This window comes from Sinocyclocheilus grahami, unplaced genomic scaffold, assembly GCF_001515645.1.
Source record: "Sinocyclocheilus grahami isolate Dianchi unplaced genomic scaffold, SAMN03320097.WGS_v1.1 scaffold524.1, whole genome shotgun sequence".
NCBI classification, from domain to species: Eukaryota; Metazoa; Chordata; class Actinopteri; order Cypriniformes; family Cyprinidae; genus Sinocyclocheilus; species Sinocyclocheilus grahami.
This window is the reverse complement of record NW_015505703.1, coordinates 743,595-752,631: the sequence shown is the minus strand read 5'-3', so window position 1 is coordinate 752,631 and position 9,037 is coordinate 743,595. Positions and strand designations below refer to the sequence as shown.

The 9,037-nt window shown below is 46.8% G+C and overlaps 1 long non-coding RNA gene across 1 annotated transcript; it reads left to right on the top strand.

The window, feature by feature from the left end:
* Positions 1-246: 246 nt before the first annotated feature.
* LOC107555083 (uncharacterized) lies at positions 247-7,493 on the top strand. The gene is made up of 3 exons (XR_001605133.1): positions 247-259; positions 2,882-2,884; positions 7,435-7,493. It is a non-coding gene; the product is annotated as an uncharacterized lncRNA (long non-coding RNA).
* Positions 7,494-9,037: the final 1,544 nt, after the last annotated feature.

Below are 9,037 nucleotides of genomic sequence, written 5' to 3'. Positions count from 1 at the left end.
TTATGTGTGTGTGTGTTATGTGAGCATGGTGTAGTTTGCTGGTCAGCCAGGCCGTTTGTGCCTGGCACCGGGGGGTCATTTACGTCTCTTTGGAATGTGTTTGAAGTTCGAGTGGTGAAACTGTTTAGCATCTCCTTGATAGTGGGGGGAACCATGAGCTTAACTAATACAAATAACGAGTGGTTAAAAACATTCAAATAGCACATGCATATACCAGATACTTTTGTAACTGATTAATTGTAGTCTAAATAAAGACTATGTGTGTGTCTTATGTGTATTGTGAGCATGGGGGTAATTCGCTGGCCATCAAACATTTGATGCCAGGTACTGAGGATGACCAGGACATTGGAATGTGTTTGAAGTCACGAGGGGGAGACGAGAGCGGTGAACTGTTTAGCATCTCCTTTGATAGTGGGGGGAACCATTGGCAATTTAGCACCCATATAAATGTAGAATGTGGGGCCATGCCTGTAATTTATAAGACATAAAGCCCCAATGATCATCCATGATTTTAAGCAGATGGTACAGAATCCCCCCTTTTGGCTGACAAAGTTCACCTGCAAACATCGTCAGACAACAGTTGTCATGATGGTCGGACAGTGGGTGGATCATGATGATCGGATGGCAGGTGGATCCTGATTTTCAGATGGCAGGTGGATCAGGAAGGCTGGATGGCAGGTGTATCCCGATGGTCAGATGGCAGGTGTATCCTGATGGTCAGATGGCAGGTGGATAAGGAAGGCCAGATGGCAGGTGGTAATATAATAGCCTCAGCCTTTGGATCCTCAGCTTGGGTGTTAACCTTGGTCAGGTTCAGCTTTGTCTCAGCCTGGGTCCCTCTTTTCCGGTGGCTCCATTTGAAGGTTCGAGGAAGGGCAGCTATGCACCTTTTCATGGACCTTTGCACCCAGTTGACTCTGTTAAACAGGACAAAGGCAAAGCCGAGAGTTAGGGTGTACCCGATTGCTGTGGCGAGGCAAAGTGCCATGTCGGCAGAGGTCCAGGATTGGGCGATGGGAAAGTTGGTCTGGAACAGGCAGCCGAGACGGTGTTTGGAGGGCTGTGTCGATTGGGGTGATGTCAATCATCTGGGACCCCCCTTTCTCAATGCTCAGTTCCAATTCAGGTTCCAGGGTGAGATTGTGGTCCTTGAAGAAGGCTGGAATTGCTACCTCAGATTGGTACTCTTCACTTGGAAGGTGGTACAGTGCCAGGTCCCCGAGGTGGAGGATGGCACCTTTGGGCACTTTAGTCCACATACTCTGGTTGAGCAGGCTGACACGGGTGGCAGTGTCATTCTGGTCATAGGTCAGTGTGGTGGTACAGATGGGCGTGTTGATGAGCCACTGATTGTCTCGGAGGAAGGGCTTGCTGGGGCAGAGATAATGAATGTCTTTGGTCAGGGTACTCATGCGCAGGTTTGGGGCCAGGTATAACTGTGGGTTACTGTCATGGCAGGCAGGCATATCTGGGGTGTGTATCCTGATGTGAGTATTTCCTTGCCAAAATCCAACATTGACAATGTCTTTGAGTTTGTAAATGTCATCGGATTCAATGATGGGTAGAGTCAGAAGAAATGCCATCTCGCTCTGCTCGGGGTCGACATGTAGCAGGATGGACCCTCCCAGGGAGTAGGCAAATGTGGACTTGAAGAGGGTCAGCTGGACGGGTAGTGACAGAGGATAACACTGTTTGTACTAGGCTCAGGGGCACCAGATACGGAGGAATTCTACCCATGGCTAGGCTGTCGATGGAGGAGCTCACCTCACGGAGTATGTCAGACATCAGTGTGGTGACCAGCGGAGTTTGGGCAACATCATTCTGTATAACAGAGAATAACTTTTTCACGGAGTTCACAGTTTGGTTCAGCAGGACACTGTGAGTGTTCAGAACCACCAAGGTGCCCTTTAATGATTTGCCTATAGTCTGTAGGGTTTGGCCCTGTAGTGTGAGTTGTTCTCTCAGCTGGGGCATCTCAGTCTGGATCTCCCTTACATGTTGCCTCAGGGTAGATAGGCTCACAGAGTTGACGCTGGTCACTCCCAGGTTGAAGAGGTTTCCAACAGCAGCAGCAGCTCCGAGCAAGGCCCCCAGGAATCGTTTGTTATGCCTGTTATGTCCGCTTAGCTCTGCTTGGGTGACAGTCATTTTCTGCAACTGAGTGAGTATGTGTTTGATATCGGCTTCTGCGTGAGCGAGGGAATTCTCAGTCCATCGGGCACTGTAGTGTGCAGCTACCTGGGGATAATGTGTCCAGTAGACATTTCGGGGGTCGAGTCAGACGTACACCTTTTGGGTGTCAGTTGGTCACAAGAAGTCCAGGCTGGTCCCTCAGTGCAATGCCTGATGCTGGACCTGGTGATGTGATATCAGGTTGCGGCTGTCCTCTGTTTGGCTGGAGGCACAGGATGGTGAGCCACAGCAACATCCTGATACAGAGAAGAAGAAAGACAGTGGATCAGTGGTGGAGATGCTTAGACTGATTAGGACAGTCTTTAGTTTTGAGAACTACAGCGGGGCTTAGTTAGCACTACCCCCCCGGTCTTTCCCTGCCAGCAGTCACGTCTCTTGATCTGGTTACGATGGACCCATTTAAAAAATGGTTCTTTCTGTCCCCTGCTCAACTTGATCCAGTATGCGACAGGGGAGAGTTTGTCCACAATCTCATGTGGTCCCTTCCAATGTGGCAGAAACTTCTTTGATAGCCGATGAGAGGTTGTCTGATGCCCGACAGGAGGTTCTCGTGGTTGACAGGAACAGTGGGTGACTGTGAGGCCATTGAAGCCCATATCACTTCATTGATCATGTCCACGTGAGCCCTGAGGCGAATCAGAATGTCCGCTCCGATGTAGAAATCATGCGGTGCGTCTGGAAGGACCAGGAAGTAATGGGTCATTCCTGTCATTCCACCTCAAGATCACAGATGCCCTTGGCAATCAGCATGGTTGATGGGCAGGGATTCAAAGGGAATCGTGTGCACTTAACAAGTGCACTTAACAAGCAAAAGGAATGTTTGTTGTATGCTGTTTGAGAGCATTGAACAGTGAGAGGCTGAGGGTTGAATTGTCTGCCCACAGTGCTAGTATGGGGTCAGTTGTTGTAACATCATTCAGCTGTAAGCCCCCCATAACCTGGGGGCCGTATGAGTCAGAGTCTTTGGCTAGCTGTAAAGTACAGAGCAGCGACCTTGAACCTCGCTCTTGAGCCGAGACGTTCCCGCGGCTGGCGGTTAGATTTTCCGTGAACTTTGTGACCTGGCAGTCTGTCTGGGGTGATCTTAGTGACTGAGGAGGCAGAGGTTCTCACACTTGAGTCCAGATTTTCAGTTGTTTAAAATCTAACAATGGCTTAAAGTGGTCTAGCAGGACTTTGCCAATGAGGAGAGGGTATGTGTCCAATGGAGAAATGTACACAGGGTGCACTAAGCTCATAGGGCCGATGGTCAGGTGAATTGGAGCTACCTGTTCACATTGAGCACACACCTCTGATATTTAATAGTTCGATTCTGTCTCTTGGCTTCACTTTGAAGTCTGTCAAAAAGTTGGCTTGACATTAAAGTGAGGTCAGCTCCAGTGTCCACCAGGGCCTCCAGTCTCATCTCATTTTCCAATGTGATGGCCAGGTAGAGTTTTTTGGCCACCCCCCTTTCGATTAGGTTCACCAGGAGTCTTGGCACTGGGGCTTGTGTGGTGACTGGCAAGCAGTCAGAGCTGGTCTTGTGTGGCTCGTCAGGGAGGCAGACCACCAAAACCGCACTTTCGGGTACTTTGGGGTCCTGGTTGGAGGTATGGTGCGGGATGTTGGCTGGTTCTGGTGGTTCAGCAGTCAGCTGAGATGGTTGAGTGATGTCATCACTTGGTGATGGGATATCTGGTTCTGTGGTTAACAGTGGATTAGCAGTGATCTGGTTGGGAGGTTCACTTTGAGAAGACTCTGAGTGGGCGTTTGGGTCAGATCTCATGCTTAGTCTGATCTGATCTGACTCGTCCTTTTTGTCTACCTTGTGGTGCTTTTTCTGGAGGAGTTCCTTTAAAAGTCTCATGATCTCTGCTGATTCAGACGTAGCTTCCCTTTTCTGTTCTGCTGATGGTTTATATTTGGGCTTGTCCAGGGCATGTTGAGAGGGGTTCTGCTGCTGGCAGTCTGAGCTCGATGCTTGTGTCGGTTCCCCTTGGGCCATCTCTTGGCTTCCCATTTGGCTCCACCCTTTCGGTTGAGGGGTGGATGTGACCTGTCCCAGGATCTCTCGGGGCGCCCAGTCTGGTGCTTTGGACGGGCACCGCCATGGCCACGCTGCTCTCTGCTGGCTGGGAAGGATCTTGACATTGTGTTGACAGGTTTGTCATTGTGGCTTGGCCCGGCGCCCGTCTTTTCAGAAGCAGTCTTTTGTTTGGCATAGGCCTTATGGGCCAAGTCTCGCAGCTGTTGGGTGGACATAGTCCGTGGGCAAGCCAGAAACCCCAAGTGGTGACTCGCTGTTGGGTGCAGGTTTCGGAGGAACAGAATTTTGAAGTTGAAATCCTGTTCCATTCCTGGCTCGTTCCGTGCTCCAAAGTAGGGCTGTCTGAACCTGTTGTAGAAGGCCTGAGTGGTTTCCTGTCTGCCCTGTTTAAGGTCCATGGCAGTAATCAGTCCTTGCTCTGACTCTGGGTCATAGAACTCCTTAATCAAAGCCTGATGCAGTTGCTGGTAATCCACTTTGACTGTTTCTGGCTGCCGGTCTAGAAAGCTCCGCACCTCACGGCTAGAGGTAATCCTGAGCAGATAGAGTCTGTCTCGTGTGGTAACATTGGCAACAGTTTGCAAGTGAAAGTCAATGTCTTTTAGGTAGGCGTGCACGTCGTGGCCTCCTGCAGGGTTTGGAGTAAAAGTGGGAATATTTCTAGCCAGCTTATCCAATTCTTAAGGTGACACACCGTGACTGGAAGACTGCTGGGGGTTCTGGGATGCTGGCAGGTGATGTCTTGAACTGTGGGCTCTCACCCCCCTTTCGAACTGGGAATTCTTGACTAGGAGGTATCAGTCCACTGGTTAGGGTAAATTCTGTGGTGTGCATTTCCCTTTCAGAGTCACTTTGCAGTCCATATGCATGTTTAAGCTCCCGGTGAACAGTGTCAAGTTCTTCTTTTAAATAGTATTTGTAATGGGCCAGGGCACTGATTTCAGCCCGAGAACTTTGCAGGCCCTGGCCCTGGCATCTCTCTCTTTGAATTCAGTCTCTGCTCTCATTAGGAGAGCCTCTGCTTGCAGGAGTTTTTCACTCAGTTCCTCTCTGGTGTCCTTTTCCCACTGCTCTCGGCGTGCTGTGTCTACACTGGAGATCAGTCAAGGCATTCTGGAGTCTCTCTACTTCCTCCTGCAGCTCTGGGTCCTTTTCGATCGCTGTCCTGTGCTGGTGCTGAGTCTCCGACGTTAGCTGGTCCAGTTGCCTTTGAGCAAGCACCAGGTTTCTCTGAGCCTCCTCAGCCTGGACCTTCAGCGCTGTTGCTTCCTGTTCCATGTGGGAGATGCTTGCTTCACCCAGCTTTGCCTGAGCGAGGAGGTTGTGGGTTAGTGACCCAATGATCTTGGCAAGATCTTTGTGGCTGTAGTCCTGTGTAGGATCGTGTGACATCAGGGCGCTCAGGTTGTCGTCGAGCTGTTCCTGGCTCAGGTGCTGCAGGCCACCGGCGGCTTCAGGCAGGACGGTACCAGTCATGGCACTCAGCCAGGACTCTAGTCGATCCCAGTGGGCATCAGGGCTGGATGATCGAGACATGCTGGCTCACTGGTGAAGAGAGAGAGGGAGAGAGAGAGAGAGAGAGAGAGAGAGGGAGAGAGGGACAGCACGAAAAGGCCAATGCGGGAGATGCTTGCTTCACCCAGCTTTGCCTGAGCGAGGAGGTTGTGGGTTAGTGACCCAATGATCTTGGCAAGATCTTTGTGGCTGTAGTCCTGTGTAGGATCGTGTGACATCAGGGCGCTCAGGTTGTCGTCGAGCTGTTCCTGGCTCAGGTGCTGCAGGCCACCGGCGGCTTCAGGCAGGACGGTACCAGTCATGGCACTCAGCCAGGACTCTAGTCGATCCCAGTGGGCATCAGGGCTGGATGATCGAGACATGCTGGCTCACTGGTGAAGAGAGAGAGAGAGAGAGAGAGAGAGAGAGAGAGAGAGAGCGAGAGAGGGACAGTACAAAAGGCTAATGCAAGTCCTTACAACTTGTTCTAATGTTCTATGTACGGTCTGTTTGATGAGTACAAACAGTTAGCGGAGTGTAGACCAGAAACCTGTTATCTCGGCCGTAAATGGCAAGGTGTGTCTAATTGTTGTGGGGGGCACTGGAAAGGATCTAACTAAAGATTGTTGACAGCGTGATCATCTAAAGACTTTGGCAGCTTGGGTCGTCAATCTATTACTCAGCCTTCCTTGATGATTCTCGAGGGTTCGGTCTCTAGGCAAACAAAACAGAACAAAATGAAAAACAAACAAACCAACAAATCAAAACACAGAGAGAGTTAGAGGAGAGAGCAGGTTTAAGCCTTTCACTGCTGTTAGGGGTTATGCCAGGACCTACAGAGTAGAGGGCACTGCTGGGTCATAACATCTAGTGTGTCAGCCTTGCTTGGATAGCAGGAGCAGGCTAATTACCTTAAAGATTGAGGAGAAAGCTGATTTTGGGGTTTCGCTAGCTGGATGGGTCAGTATTCTATGGGCTAGGCTTAGTGATGGATTGAGGTGATCCAGTCGGGATCCCGTGACAGCTCACTGTGATCTGCCATGGAGGCAACCGTCGCTTCCCCAACTAAGCACTAAAGGGAGTGCTACCTATAGGTAAACACAAATGGCTAGAATATCTAGCTAGGAAATTAACTTTAAATTTAAGTGGTAAGTTTTGAGTGGGTAAAGTGAGAGAGAAGAGGGGGAGAGAAACCTGATCAAATAATACAAAAAGGAACAAAACAAAAATAAAAAGATAAAAGTAATAAAGTAAAAACAAAAATAATACTAAAATAAAGAACTAAAACAGGAGGTACCTAGAATGGTGTGAATGACAATAATGACTAAAGAAGCAGAAGGGAAATTAGAAGTAAAACAAATTGAAATACATGGACTTAGGGAGAGAGACGCCGACCTAGCTGAGAATGCCCACAAGGGTGAGTGGGTGAGCCCACACAAGGTGAAATCAGGAGGGTAGAGGTGGAGTTCAAGAAGTATTAGATACTTAAACAACCTGCCCTCTAGCATTAGTTTAAGGTACTGTGCCTTAACTCCAATTGTGCTTAAAACTGATCACATTTAGTGTGAGATTACTCTCATTCTAATGGACAATTTACTGCAGCTATCACAAGAACAATGTGACTTAAATCCCAACAGATTCTTACAGTTTGTGCAACTTAACTGTACAATGATGTGTGCAGGATTTCTTTGCTGCTGGTACACAATAAAAATGATAAGCAACAGGGTTTCTTCGCTGTTGTTATACAAATTTCACTTGATCAAGGTTTTAAAAGCTCCCATTTACATTCCAATCAGTTACTGGCTCGTAGTGTTCTTATGATCAGATCTGCATTTTAGGTGCACATTAGTTAGCTGCTACTAATGATTAGTGAGGTCGTCTAGTTGAATGAAATTAACATGCAATGACTTCAATCTAGTGATAATCTCAGATAAGGCCTTTAAAGATGATAAGAGGAACATCACTCAAATACATTTTTATCACAATGAAGGAAGATTTCTTCATTCCAACAGGCGATTTTGATAATATTAAAATGTACTGTAAAGAGATTTCTTCATCTTTAGAGAACAATTTTAATATTATGAACTGCAGTTTACTTTAGCAAATAACAGTGACTAAATGTTAGGCTGTTAAAATACAGTACTGGAGGTGGCTTTGAACCATCCATTCAAAAGAGTGAGTTTGCATTGTGACTTGTCTCACTCTAAGCACGCATAATATAAGAACACAAATAAATTGATACTGAGTTCCTCACAAACAAAGTTTGAATGTTGCCACGTTCTCCACCAAATATCTAGCAAATTAGCTCAAAAGGGAAATATTAATAATTAATTATAACTGGTTATAATTAATTATAAATATTTAGATTAGATCTTAGAATTAACTGTAGCAGAATCAATATTACAATTATTTGATCTGTCCATCCACCGAGCACACAATGTAATAATTGATCAATTCAAGGAAAGATTCTTTTCCTGGCCAAGGAACAATTGCTTTTCTACTTTATGCAGTACTATCAGTAGTTTAGCATATAGCAAGAATCAACATTCAGTGACTCCCAATTTTGAGCAGCACACAGAGACAATCAATTGTGAATACAAGGGATTTAATAAATGAAACTATAGCTAACATACAACTAAATCAAGCAAAACACATATATACAGAATGAAGGAAAGTAAGGAAGAGATAGAGAAGAGCAAAAGAATGGCAGTATTTCACATCAGTTAACCACAACCTAATGAGAATCATCAAAGAATCAAAATCACCTTAAAAAGGGGCTCAAACTTAAGCATACATCTAAATAGTTGTAAATGGTTACTTGCATTGGCTTTGTTGCTGAACAAGTGTCCTGATGCGGTAGACAATGGAGGTTCTTGATGAGTTCTTTTAGAAGTGAGCTGGAGGTTTTCCTCTGGTTTTTCTGAAGATAGGAAAGTCCACAGAGGATCGACAAAGTTACTTGAAGATAAAAACTGCTGGAAAATCTAACTCTAGAGGAGAGTTTTGAGGAGTCTTGGATAGTGTCCGCCTCAAGAAGAAAGGTTTCTGAGCAAAGATTAGTCTGAGTTAATGACTTTTGATAGTTCCTATCCACATCCACCTTTTGGGTGGAATAGACAATACCAGGCGTGAATTTTTGAGCGGGAGAAGTTTTCTTTGTCTCCCTTTATGGCCCATTTGCATGTTTATGGCCGGTCTGGAGGATTGGTGCAGTTTTACCCAAAATATAGTACAAATAGTATGATGCATTTCACGATCACATAGTTGTAGGATCTATGTCTCACAACAGACCCACCTACATGATGGAGACACACATCAAAC